Source organism: Mesoplodon mirus (genome assembly GCF_964341445.2).
Source record: "Mesoplodon mirus genome assembly, chromosome: 7".
NCBI lineage: Eukaryota > Metazoa > Chordata > Mammalia > Artiodactyla > Ziphiidae > Mesoplodon > Mesoplodon mirus.
The window spans coordinates 86,072,902-86,088,022 of NC_138983.1; the positions used below are offsets into that span (position 1 = coordinate 86,072,902).

General features: G+C 36.4%; 1 long non-coding RNA gene across 2 annotated transcripts in view; it reads left to right on the forward strand.

Moving 5' to 3' along the window:
- The window catches only part of LOC309807707, a 60,736-nt gene that overhangs the window by 13,049 nt on the left and 32,566 nt on the right, over positions 1–15,121 (forward strand). The gene's annotated exons all lie outside the window — the stretch shown is intronic.

The following is a 15,121-nucleotide window of genomic DNA, read 5'->3' on the forward strand; positions in this document are numbered from 1 at the left end:
TTGATGGAAGAAGCAAGTAGGTTTAGGAAGAGAGCAAGCTACAGAAATTGATAAAAGCTTTGCACTTTTAGTTGAAATTTTTAAAATTATAAACAAAAATGGAGAATTCTCTGCAATTTGTATTTTATCCAGTATTCGACTAAGTGGCCTATTAGTTTAGTAGGATGAAAAGTATCTTGCTGGCAAATGTGGAAACTAATACTGAAACAAAAATAGAAGGCAGAGACATATTTTTGTAGCAAAGGATTTCACCAGCTTTGTCAAGTTTGACACAAGAATCATATTATAGTTATACTTAATATAAATGTTAGATTATGTAATACATAAATGTATATTCAGTAGAAACAGTCAATAAATTGTACATAATGTACTACAGTAGTAAATGTTAGGTTCTTTTCAATGAATACTTTATAGTGTTTTTGTGATCTTTATAAAGAGCCTAGTTTTTAAATAAATACTATTTCAAATTTGGGGAATGAGAAGTTTAAAATAAGATGAACCAGATTTCTACAATCCATTTTCTGATGCTCAAAGTGGGCAGACTACAAAATGGAGCATGGCTGAGGCCATGTGGTAATCTGTGTGTTCCTTGCACTGTTTGAATTATATTATACATCCGTAATATGCAGGGGCACAAATCACTCATAGGTTCTGCTTTTTAGGCAAACTTTTACACACGAATAACAACTAATTAGAATAGACCTTAGCAAAACCGTGATGTTTGCTTGTTTCATCAAGCTCCACTTTCTGAGTTTCCCCTGTGAGTCTATTTATTGCTCTGTCTTCTCTATTCCCTGATACCCTCTGCAGAACACTTCTGCCCTCAAGTTCTCTTCCCTCTTGCACATCATCAAAACTTGCTTTTGGATCATTCAGGCTGAGGTAGAAATGACTACGATCTTAAAGCACAACCAGTATTTGAATTTTAATGGGAAAAAAAGATTTAAGCTAAAGGGATGAGATTCCGAGATAAAGGGATGAGAGTTGAGTGCCAACCATCAGTTAGTAGATGAGAAGACATTTTTAGGCATCAAAACTTTTCTGCATCTCTAGTCATAATACTAATTCTGCAAGCTGTATAGTTGGAGAGATGCAACCATACGAAAGGCTCAAGATATCAGAAAATAGAAACCAAAACTACTTCCTCTTAGTTCATAAATAGGGTGTAGGTTTACTAAAGAGGACATTAAAATTACTCCCTGTTTCCTGAACCCAATCCAACCAGCAAGGGAAAGGAGTTGAATAATGTGGCATTTGAGTTGGTTAATGGCAGGGAGAATTCAGAGTGGAATTACAGATGTAAAATGGATATGAGGATGTTATTTGTGTGTATGTGTCCCTTGTGTATGTGTATAGAAGCCACCTCTGTCATCTAGGAAAAGACATTTAAATCTTCCAGAGGTATAAATCCACTGAGAAGAAACGATAAACTTCAGCATCATTTTGTTGCTCAATTGGGTCCTATTTGAGGGATGAATCAATAACAATGATTTCCTTGAATGGTCTCTCAAGGCTATTGTTTTTTTGTTGTTTTTTTTTGTTTTTTGTGGTACGCGGGCCTCTCACTGTTGTGGCCTCTCCCGTTGTGGAGCACAAGCTCCGGACGTGCAGGCTCAGCAGCCATGGCTCACGGGCCCAGCCGCTCCGCGGCATGTGGGATCTTCCCGGACCGGGGCACGAACCCGTGTCCCCTGCATCGGCAGGCGGACTGTCAACCACTGTGCCACCAGGGAAGCCCAAGGCTATTGTTTTTTTATGGCCCTGGTATGCAAGGGGGTTGTTCTGAAAGGACACAAACAGGTAATTCTCTCTTTCAAGGATTTTGGTCGTAGTAGTTGAGCAAAAACTACAGTATGATAGAAAGCAGTTCGTTTTCTTTGTCTCATATACAGAGTTAAAATTAAAAAGTGAAAAGACCCTACGTTTTATCATTTTATATTCAACACTTATCTACATAAGTGTTAAAACAAATTGATCTTACTACCCATTATGATTATTAAGGTACCAAAAAAAATTCACTTTGAAAACGATTCCTGAATATGGATACATTTTGTATTCAGAATCACATGGAAAAAGAAGCCTCTTAATTTACATGGGTCAGTGTCCCATAGTTATTGATCATTATTCATGGGAAATAAATTAATTTTCTAACATTCCATCATTTGCTATTTTTTTTAACAAAAGAGGGATTTTATTGTTCAGCACAGGGAAATATAGCCATCATTTTATAATAATTAAATGTAGTATAATCTATAAAAATATTGAATCACTATGTTGTACACCTGAAACTAATATAATATCGTAAATCATTTATACATCAATAAAAAGAGGTATTTTAGTTTTCTTATCAGCTGTTCTGTTCTTTGTTAAGAAGTGAGGAAAAAAACACTTACTGATTCTAAGGAAGTCAGATCCTTGATTTGCCTGATGATTATGAATATGAAAAAAGTGTTCTCTACAGAACAGTAGCTCTTAATCAAAAAAAGGCCGGCTCTAACATATTCTACAAAGAAGAGTGTGCCAAGATATAGCAATCCTTTTTGATTCTTTTGAAGTTTAAACAAATAGTGTACTCCGCATGAATTTTATCTTTCAACTAAATCATTCTACTGTGGAATTTATGATGCTATACTACTAGTTTACGAAGCAAGTGTAGTAGGCTTCACATATCTCCATATCTTATATTGATGGCATTTAAATTCTAATACCAAACTGTTATTGTTTCATAAACTAGGAGAAAATTACGCTTATAACAAGCAGGAGAAGCTGGCAGAAACAACAGATTTTCCATTCTTTGCTTTCTATTGTTTGTAAGCCTAATTACCCTAGTTGACCAATTAATGACAACACATGATGAAATTTTCCTGACTGCTAATTAATTAGCTCTAATTTCACTAGCTTTGTTACTGCTAAGGCTTCCACTAATTCTATGTGTGAATGTCTTCTTACCCTACTCCTCCTACTTTCCTCTTTGAACTTCCTCATATGTAGAGAACCCATTTGATTGACTTAAGCATCAGAAGATACTTATAATCAGAGAAAAAGCAAAAAAGAATGACTATAATGCCAATTAGTATAACTATTAATTAGAAATTATGTTTTGAGGATTTTCAGACAGAAGAGGACTAGAAATGATAATAGTTTAGTTTTAGGAAAGCTGTGGTACACAAATAGAACCCCAAATCACACCACAGAGAATTTTGCAGGAATTTAATATATATGATATACACTCAATTTGTGCCCATGAATGGTGAGCAACTAGAAGTAAAGGAGGATCACATAGTTACATTTCTGGACAAATCAGGTTATCAGAATGATGTAATAATGGCAGTTTACCTCAATCACTTCTTAGGCTTTCTTATTTACTATGCTAAATGTTAAATGAGATTTCTGAGTAAAAGCATTACAATGACTTCAGCACTGTGGGACATGAAACACAGTGAGAACTCAGAGCAAGGAAGGAAATAAGGCAGGTAAGAAGGAAAAAGAATTGAAAGAGCTGAAAGATGTATTACTTGGCTGTCAGGTGTTAGGAGAGTTTATTTGTGCTTTTTCTTAATCTTCATAATGCTCTTGTCAGAATGGTAGTAACATACTCATTTTTTTTTTTAGATGAGCGACCTTTAACTGTAGGTTGCACTTGATTGTCTGCCAGGTTTTCAAGTCTGTGATGGGGACAGTAATGTCAGAAATTTCGATCCCAGTCAAATCAAGACCTGGTAGAAACACCATTATGGAAGTGCATAGTTTTGACCCAAATTTGACCACATTAAAATGTTGTTCTTTCTTCTCCAGGATGATAGTCTGTATTTCAAGAAGAATTTTAATTCTTGCCCCATAACAATTTCTCTGAGTTCTTTGTGCCAACTAAAGCCTTTGATTGATTTTCATATTAGCAAAGCCCTGGAATTATATGCAAAATGCTATGAATAGTTAGCAAATAGCAAAAGGATGCAGAGCCGTTATCAGATTCTCAAAACTCAATCAGATTATCTAAGAGTTTACATTAAATGAGGTAATGAATGCCCTTTCTGGATCCAAACATTATAATGTTTTTAATCCTTACCGTGGTCCCTGAAAATGTCTATTATCTCTAATTATCAGTAAGGGAACTGAGGCGTCGTAAAGTCTAAGTAAGTGAGAGGTCTGGAATTCAAATCCAGGTCAGTTTCAGTCTTGAACACCACTAATTCTATAGCCTACACTGCATTCTATACTCTCACTGTAGATAATCAATAAATGTTCATTTATTTCCTTTACCCCAGTTGGGGACAAAGAACATGGGTGTGTGAAAGAAAGTACAGGTTAGTTTTAATGTAAATGATATAATAATAATGCTGGTCAGCAGTTACGGAATATTCATATTGTGCTAGGAGTTGAGCATTAAGTACTTTACAGGCATTCTTTTATATAAAATCTCATATATATAATACCTACCTTAGGAAGTAGGTAATATAAACGTGCCAAGGTGATTGAAATAACGTGGTCACGTACAGGCAATGAAACTGGGAAGGAGTTTTCTGGGCTGATGGTTGAATTTTGGCCAAGACATTAAGGGGAGAAGGGATGAGCACTGGTGGGGAGACTGAAAACTTATTCATCATAGGGAGAAAGCACTGGTGGAAGGATTGTGCTGCTTGCTTAAGAACTGTTACCCTCATAACCCAAAAACTGAGGTTTTGCTGAAAGCTGAAGGCAGATTTCTTGCAGTGTGAAAAAGAACTTACTGATATCTCTTCATGTTTGAACATGACTGTTTTGCAGATTTGTTGAAATGACTCAAGTTCTCTTTCAGATCTGGACTAAATGTCTGTATCATAGCATTAGGGCCCATGAAGCAGCATTTGCAAGCCCATACTCACCTCCCCCCTTTTTAGTGTTTTGCACTCTGGAAAAGCAAACAACAGCAACAACAATATCTTATTTCCTTTTATCTATAGTTATTATTAATCTTGTCAAGAAACCCATTTGATATATTTATGCTAAACTATAAATGAGATTTTTCCAGTTTTATTGAGATTGAATTGATATATAATATTGTATCTGTCCAAGGTGTACAATGTGATGATTGATATATATATATATAGTGTGAAATGACTACCACAATAAGTTTAGTTAACCTTAATTCACATAATTACAAATTTTATTTTTGTGATGAGAACTTTCAAGATCTACTCTCTTAGCAACTTTCAAACATAAAATACGGTATTGTTAACTGTAGCGACCAAGCTGTACATGACATCACGATTACTCACTTATCTTATAACTAGAAGTTTTTATCTTTTGATCATCTTCACTCATTTTCCTCACCTCCAACCCCCAGCTCTGGCAACCATCATTCCATTCTTTCTATCGTGAGTTCAGTATTTTAGATTTCACATATGAGATCCTAAAGTATTTCTCTTTCTCTGTCTGACATTTCATTTAGCATAATGCCCCCCAAATCCACCCATGTGGTCACAAATAGCCAGATTTCCTTCTTTATCACGGCTGAATAATAGTAGGTTGTATGCACCCCATTTTCTTCATCCATTCATCCACAAAAATCACTGAGGTTGTTTCCATGTCTTGGCTACTGTATTGGGTTGGCCACAAAGTTCATACAGTTAATGAATACACTGTTCAGTAAAACTTGGTGAAAATGAAAAATGCGTCTTTCATTTTTACTTAAAGTAAATCTTTGACAAAGCCAGCTAGGCATCCCTTTGAGTAATGACTTATATCTCATTGAAATATTTTAAACATATGAACAGTAATAGCTTAAATGACAAATGTTACTAATATTGACACAATTGATCAAGGAGAATATGTTAGAATATGTTAAAATGCAGATGGACAGTGAAAGAACAAATATAACTTTTAACTAAATATTGTCTTGATATTTAGACCATTGGTTAAGAACATGATAACAGGTTTCATCCATTTCAAGAAAGCAGAATATTTGCAGATCACTTAACATTTACTAGGTATGTTCTCAGTCTGGAAGGATATATTTCATTTACATGTGTCATTTAATTTAACCACATCCCTCTGTAATAGATAGTGTTATCCCTATTTGCAGATAGGAAACAGGTTCAGAAAGATTAAGAATGTTACCTAATTCTAGTAAGTAGCCAAGCCTAAACTGATCTAATTCCAGGGCAAAGCTCTTTCTGACACATCAGTGTGGGTCTTTATCTCTGAGAATTGTTGAACATTAAAAGTCTTCTTCCAGGTAAATGCATAAAGAAACAACATGAGCAATGGTATAACCATATAAGTCTCACTAAATAATTGGTGTGTTTGGCCTTGCTTTTGCTGATAGATCTTTTGCAAAATTGCTTTTCTCTGAGATAGTGGACTTTAAATATTTTCTTTGAAGACTTTCCTAAATTATACCTATCAGAAAGCTACTTTGCTTTAAGGCTAAAGAAAAATGAAAGCTTACTTAACTACACTTAGGTGCCAGGGTCATACTATGAACTCTACACCTGCTAGGATTCACGCTAAGATAGGGTGGCTCTGCAAACTGTCCATAGTACTGTGATTTCTTTCTGATATTTTGAAGTAGAAATAATTTAATAACTATTCACAAAAGAGAAAAACACTGTTTCTTCGTCCTCAATATCATACTGCTGTAGGCTAATTCTTTTTCTCTTCTGTTGCCCCTTAGTATAGAGAGTGTGTTTTGGGGACCCTCCTTCACGATCTTCTCCATTCCAAGAGCATCTTACATAAATCCAGGACTTCTCAAGCAGCCAGTTTTGCCAGATGGTCTTAGGGTTGGTTGTACCCATATATGTATAATCCTGAACTTCTCAAGTAAGGTCCTTATAGAGCATAATGGCTAAGAGAATTGGTGCTGATACCAGACCTGAGTTCAAATCCTGCCTATGCCCCTAAATAGCTGTGTAACCTTGGAGAAGTAACTTAATCCTTAAAGGGATTAGATTTCTCACCCGGAAAATGGTATAATAAATGCATCTACCCCATATGGTTAGTGTGTAAATTAATGTAACTTGAGATGGTGCATGTTAAGCATTAGCACAGTGCCTGTCTCTTGTTAGTAATACCTGCTTTTATTATTAATTATTCTCTTTATATTCCCAGTTTCAGCTAGGTGCCTAACATATAATAGTTGTTCAGCAAATATTTACTGGATTGAACTAGCTCTGAAATTTAAGCATTGGGTCAACAGCAAAGTAGTCACCCCATCAATATTTCTCCCACAGAAAGGGAGAATAGATGGAAGCCAGCCATCATACTTTCTTTTCTTATTCTAAACTTCTCATCCAGGCCCAGCAATAAAATAATCTTCCTGAACCCGAACAATTTCGAGACTTTTTCAAATCACACTATTTGAAAATAGTTGGGTTTCCCTAATCTAATATGTCCCAGGGCCCCAAGGTCACCAAGCTTATATTAATGAAGTCTAGTTAAGATAAATGATTACACTTAGTAAACCAACTGCTTAGGAGCTCATTGGGCTTTTTAAAATTTACTATCTGCACTTCATAGAGACACAGGTATTTTGCTTTTGTAGGACACTCAGCAGTCAAAGTAGTCTTTTAAAAAGCACAAATCAGATGCTATTATCGCACTGCTTCTGACCTCTAAAGGCTGTCTATTGTAAAGAGATTAAATTTTCAGCTACTTAGCCAGGCTCACAGGGACCATGGGCTCTGGTCACTTACTACATCTTTCCCTGACCTTCATGGGGTTCGAGGCACAGTTGTCTTTTTCAGTCCCTCAGATGCAACAAGCTCTACTTCTTGCTCTCCCGGCTTTAGATTGGCTAATCCTTCTACCCAGACCAATTTCCCTCTGATCATTAAGGTCTCGGTTCAAACGCCACCACTACTATCTTGACCAAAGAGACCTGCCTCCTCACTGCCTCTCCGTCCCATTGTCCAGTCGTATTTCTGTCGCTGTACAAAATTTATTTACATGTTTACTCTGTCTTCCTCCACCACTGGACATTTGCTTAAGAGCAAGGACTTTGTAATTTTTTGCTCACCACTGAATCTTCCAAGGCTTGCAGCAGACACTGGCACATAGAAGGTGTGTAGGAAATGTGTGTCTAATAAATGAATAAATATGTGAATGAAAAAAAACTGAAACACTAACACAAGAATATTCTCCTTTCAAAAGAATAATGAAAAATAATTTCATTCAATAAGAGTCCTTCTTAGTTACTGATACATGACTTAGTAGTTCCCAATCAATTTAAAATGTTCCATTATTTTCTGATACTTCACAAGTCATTAATTAAATGTTGCTCACATTTAAGGCCAATCTGTGAGACATTATGAACTTGTCTACTCTAAAGTTCCAGCATTAACTCAGGCGGGGCTTCACCAAGTACTGATCCTGTGACCTTGGCCTCTCATTGCCTCAGTTTTCTCATTTGTAACATGGGTATAATAATAGGCTTATTTCATAGGCCTGTGAGGAAACCCTCATATATGTGTGTGTGTGTGTGTGTCTATATATATGAATTTAAACGGTGTCTTAGAATAGTGTCTGGCACGTGATAAGCATCACAGAGCGTTGACTGCTGCTACTAGAACCGTTATTATGAGAACTACCTGTTGAGAATAATCCTTCATATACTGGTTTATTCCACTGGAGATAAAGGAAACGAATAGAATGTTAGAAAGCAGATGAAACACAGAAAGCCAATAAAATATACCAAGACAGAAGTTGAGAGTGTAAAAGCATAGAAGAAAAAAATGGTTTTTGTGTTTCTTATTATTTTTCTTTTTTAAAGAAGGAAAGAGCCTAGAAATAGGACAAAAACTATTCATTGGCTATACTGACATGGGGATCGTTGGTGACCTTCATAAGTAAAATTTCAGGACAGTGGGCAGTGAGATTACGGTGAGAGAAGTCAGATGGATGGAAATTATAGAGTAAATGGGACGTGAGGAAATGGAAACAATATATGAAGATAACAATTTTGAAAAGTTCAGACATGAATTGGCTAAAGAAGATATGCAGGGATTAGGGGAGGAGGGAGGCTTTCATGTCACACGTATAGTTTTTAACATTTTAAGGTGGAGTTACTAGTCTAGAATGAGGTTGAACTTTGGCAAGAATCCTTCCTAAGGAGTAGATGGGCTGTAGAAGATGCAGGGCTGTGAAGTACTTGAGAAGATGAGGGAGAATGAAATGCTCTCTGTAGTGCACATGGCCTTTTAACTTTCACTCCTGTAGTAAAAGGGAATACAAAGGTCAACGCAAATGCTAATGAATTAATGGATTTGGCAGTGGACTATTTACTGACTTCTGTGTTCTTAATGAGCTATGAAGCACCTCACCGGCTCAGAGTGAAGGAAGTAGAGAGGATGGAGGTTAAGTAAAGCTTCTAAGAAAATAGTCCTTAAGGAGAATTAGAAAGAGCTTACTGTAAGTCAGAGCAATATTTCCAGTCTTGAAAATCCATTTGAAGCTGGTGATTATTAATTTATTGGAATACCAATTTGCCCTGCCACATGATTTTTCTCCAGCTACCTGGATATAAGTTACACAGAGGCAGAAGAGAGTGAGAGATAACAATGGAGGGAAAATACAATTCGTATATTTTTTTTACCTTTTTCCACTTCCCCGCTCCAACTCTGGGGAGCCTTCACGGACATGGCTGCCCTCCCAGCCTCCAGCAGCACTCTGTTATCAAAGCATTCAAAGAAATGGAACATAGGTTTCCAACTTATTAATTTAGCAAAATCAAAAATTATATATAATGTCTTCCGTTGGCAAAGATTTTTGCAATATAATTTGGTTCCATCTTTTGACAAGTAATTTGGCAATGTCTAGCAAGATAAAAATGTTAATAGCTTTTTACACATTAATTCTAATTCTGGAAGCTTATGCCAATAAATAATTTATAATCCAGAAAATTATTATATAAAGATGCTCATTGTCATGTCATTTGTAATAACAAAAAATTGGAAACACCTTTAATTGTTAACAATAGGAAAACAGTTTAGGAAATATCCACTTAGTAGAAAGTTACACAGTTACTATATTATAATTACAAGATGATGGAGCAAAATAGAATAATGCTTAATAAAGAAAGAATGAAGAAAGTTGACCTACAGTTGTGTCTTCCTTATGACAGTAATTATGTAAACATATAAATATTTATTAAAACTTAAAACCAAAATAAAGTTTTAAAAGCTCTGTACCAGTAATGAGGATTTTATGTTTGTTTCAAAATATTTTTTAACATAACTCTTATAATTTTGTTTTTTCTACTCCTTTTCTTAAGAATTTCTGATTATTACCTCATTTTTCATTCCATAGTTTCAAATAAAGTCAGCAATTTTATCACCAGAGAAGAATAGACTTATTTGACAGTTCATAATTCCGAGTTATTTGGTGTAAAAAGACCATATACACTTGTAGGTGCTTTCAAAATAATATTTCGAGAATTTTTTTTTTTTTGCTTAGTCTTTCCTAGTATGGAGATTCAGCAAACTACCTAAAATTGCTAGCCATTCTTTTTTCACTTTTCTCATTTTATTCATTTATCTTGCCCTTCACAGAAATGATAACAAATGAGTCTGCAGTCGCATCTGCCAATTTCTTAAATCCTCTATTATCCACATTTTGAAATCATACTTATATGAATGCTTCCAGTATTTTCAGAGCTCTTTAGTTATTATACTTGAGCATTCTGTATGAAGTATCTTATGTAAGTGTAAAATTTAGACTCAACTTCTGGAAGCTTTTGATTTCTTAGTTCAAAAGTGAGAGATCCTTAGTTCAGCCATATGATTAACAATTACTTGTATAGTAAGAAGCTCCTAAATTATTGTTTTATGGATACCTGGCAGTTTTCTTGCCATTTCTCAGAGGTTCTCTATTAAACACATTCTCTCTCTTTCTCTCTCTCTCTCTCTCTCTCTCTCACACACACACACATTGTGATTAAAAGCACAGACTTTGGCATTATGAAGTGTAAGGTTCAATTTCCAGTTCTGTAGTTTCTGGGCCACTTCACTTTAGGCAAGTAACCTAATGTCTCTGAACCTTGTTATTTTCATCTGTAAAATGGAGATTACAATTATATCAGACAATCATCAGAACATCCGTAATGATTTTAGAGTTTCAGAGTCAGGTACAAGCAGGCACTCAGTAAATGGCTAGTGCTTTTATTACTTTATTATGATTTAGGTCTTGGTTTTCCTTGAGTCTGTGAGTCCCCATAATGAAATGTAATTTCCAGTAGATTGAGTAATACCTATTTTCACCAAAAATTTTAACTGAGTTCATTACTTTCTGTGCAACCCAGATTAGTTTTCTGCCTTTTTTTCTGTGCCGTCTGTAGGTGTTCAATAGATTTATTTAATAAATGTATGAATGCATGAACGCGTAGAGGAATTTTTAAATGCTTCTTTTTGAGAAGGTAGAACAAATGTGACACCGTAAAACAGATAAGAAAATAGTCCATGGAAAAAATGACAAAGTCACATATGTGCCCAGGGCCAGCCTAAGGAGAATTGCTTTTTTTTTTTTTTTTTTAAGGAAAAATGTGTTGAATAGCGTATTTTAATTATTTTTAAAAGTTAAGTACAGGGGGCTTCCCTGGTTGCGCAGTGATTGAGAGTCCGCCCGCCGATGCAGGGGAAACGGGTTCGTGCTCCGGTCCGGGAAGATCCCACATGCCGCAGAGCGGCTGGGCCCGTGAGCCATGGCCGCTGAGCCTGCGCGTCCGGAGCCTGTGCTCCGCAACGGGAGAGGCCACAACAGTGAGAGGCCCGTGTACCTCAAAAAAAAAAAAAAAAGTTAAGTACAGGCAGGGACTTCCCTGGCGGTCCAGTGGTTAAGACTTCACCTTCCAATGCAGGGGGTGTGGATTCAATCCCTAGTCGGGGAGCTATGGTCCCACATGCCTCACAGCCAAGAAACCAAAACATAAAACAGAAGCAGTATTGTAACAAATTCAATAAAGACTTTAAAAAGTGGTCCACATCCAAAAAAAAAAAAGTTAAGTACAAAAATTTGCTGATGATTTACATATTTAGCACCAATAAAATAATGTGAGATTAGCTGTACTAAAACAGAATGTTGAGCTACATTCACATTAAGTGACATTATATAGTCTAAATTTATGGAAAACTTCTGAAATGGCTGATAAAAAGTAAGATGGTGAGTGACCTTTGAGCAGAAAAAGACAGAAAGAGAAATGGCCTTTTCTACATTCTATTGTGCCTCTAAGTGAAATGCTTGGTAATCTAGCTACAAAGCAATATGTCATTTGGCTTTAGGCACCTACTGTGATTTACCTTGTGAGGATCAGATTTTGCCATGGAGAGGATTTGTAAAAGTATCACACATTCCAGTACCATTGGCAACCACAGCTACCAAAAACTCCAATTTAAATTGATGAACCTAATGTCAGATGATAGAGTCATTTCCTTGTGGGTGTCTTGGGAAAAGATGGGTAGGAAATGTATAAAAGTGAATACTTTATTGACTGAAATAACAATTCATCATTTTGAAAACATAAAATACATTAAAGTTGTTATAGCATCATGCATTAATATTTCACTGTACTTTAGACATCGCCTACAATCAATGTTTTCTGCCCTTTGAAACAGAATCTTGCTTGTGGTATGCATTAATCATATAAAAGATTAAACACTGAAAAGAAATTCAGCCTTTAAGGACAATTTGCTTTGATTTATTCAGTGGGTTCTTCCAAAAAGTTAATACAAGAATTATTGCTTGTTGAATTGGAGTTACAAATTCTTTCAGAGTTACTTAGTATTTTCTGTAATATCAGTATCAAGGAAGGTAAAGCAAATTTACATATTCATTAGGAAATACAGGCACATAATCATAAAACAAGACAACACAGCGTTTTTATAGACTTTATTTTTTAGAAGTGTTTTAATTTCACAGAAAAATTGAGAAGATAGTGAAAGTGTTTCCATATACACTAGACCCATTTCCCTCTATGATGATCCACTTACATTAGTATGTTACATTGTTACAATCAGTTAACAAATATTGATACATTATCATTTACTATAGTCCATACATTAGTCCAGTTCCTTAGTTTTTACCTCATGTCCTTTTTCTATTCCAGGATTTCATCCAAAGCATCACATTACATTTAGTTGCCATGTTTCCTTAGGCTCCTCTTGGGTTTGATAGCTTCTCAGATTTTCCTTGGATGACCTTGACAATTTTGAGTAGTTAGGGTTTTGTAGGATGCCCACTACTAGAATTTGTTTGATGCATTTTTCATGATAATATTGGGATTATGTGTTTTGGGGAGGAAGACCACAGAGTAGAAGGGTTATTTTGTCAGATCACATCAAGTGTACAAAGTATGAATATGCATTATGAATGCTGAGGTGGACTTTGATCACCAGGCTGAGGTAGTGTTTTTCAGGTTTCTCCATCGTAAGATGACTGTTTTCCCTTTTTCATACTGTACTTTTTTGGAAGGAAGTCAATATGCTCAGCCCACAACTAAGGAATAAGGAGTTATGCTTAAGATGGAGTACTACATAAACTATTTGGAATTCCTTTGCACTGGAGATTTATCTATTCTCCTGCATTTATGTATCCAATTATTTATTTATATCAGAAGAACTCATGGATTTTTATTTTACACTTTGGGTTATAATCTAATTCTACTTTAGTTACTTTGTTCCTCAAATTGCTCTAGTCCTGACCCTTGTGAACTCTTTTCAGTTGGCTCTTGTGCCACTCTGAGGTATCCCCATCCTGTATTTTTTTTTTTGGAACTTCCTTACTTTCTGACACTATAAGATGGTCTTGTCTATAAATCTTGTATATTTACTGCCCTAGTCCTAGAATCAGCTATTTCTTCAAAGATAACTAGGTCTTTTTAGTGGAGAACAGTATTAGAAAGCAGGATCTGGGTGTGGGGTGTGCTAATTGCTGCTCGGATGTCATTGCTTCTAGATCTTCTCAGATGACAGAGCAAAGAGATAATATGTGTGCACATTACCCATGTATACGCACATATCTAGAAGTATCTCTCTACATAACCATGTGTATTAAGGTAATATGAAGCAATATTAAGCTAAACATGAATGTATATTGATGTTTCCAACTTTAATCTGTTACCACATAGATCATCTTAGCCTCATCTCTTGCTTATCTTTAAATTTCAACTCCAGCAAAACACTTGGCTTTTAGAAGTATGAAAATCAAATTGTAGCAACTTTGGGAAGCCACATCATCTAGTAGAATAATTCTTAAAGGGCAAGGTGTATATCATCAAATTTTAATTTACAGTCAGCAGTACTTTTTAACATCAAAAGGCCTCCAGACCTCTGCTTCCAAGAAGATGAAATAGCCCATTTCTCCCAGGTTCTCCCACTTAAAACTAAAGCCCTGAACATAACAACAAACAAACATAGGAAGATGCTGAAAGGTGGAAATGAGAAGGCAGACTTAACTAGGGACTTTGGGACTTGAGGAATAACATGGTGATGAGTCCCCTGTGTTTCCTGTTGCTTCTCATACATCCTGGAGAGGGTATTACAGGCACCCCCAATCAATAACCACCAACAGAACAACAGACAAAAAAGCTTCAGAAAAAAACACAAAACCCTGTTCCCCCTAGCCAAAGTATGAGGAAAGGGGTTGCTAAAGACAGAAGACCATTTGGGCAATAATATACACACTACTCGAGCCAAGTGCCAGTGGAATATACACACTACTCGAGCCAAGTGCCAGTGGAATATTGCACCCATCCCCTATGTCCTGTCGTTTCAGTTGGGCCAAGGTAGGATTTGATCTTCCACACCACCCCACTCCTGCCCTCCAGAAGAGCCAGCGCTCTGATTCCCCACCAGGGTTGTTTCAGTGTGGTCCAGTGGTGAGCTGAGCCTCCACCCCTTTCCATTAGCAAACAGACTTTAAAAGGTGGTGCCTGGGCTTCCCTGGTGGCGCAGTGGTTGAGAATCTGCGTGCCAAAGCAGAGGACACAGGTTCGAGCCCTGGTCTGGGAAGATCCCACATGCCACGGAGCAGCTGGGCCCGTGAGCCACAGCTACTGAGCCTGCACTCCGCAACAAGAGAGGCCGCAACAGTGAGAGGCCCGCGCACCACGATGAAGAGTGGCACCCGCTCGCCGCAACTAGAGAAAGCCCTT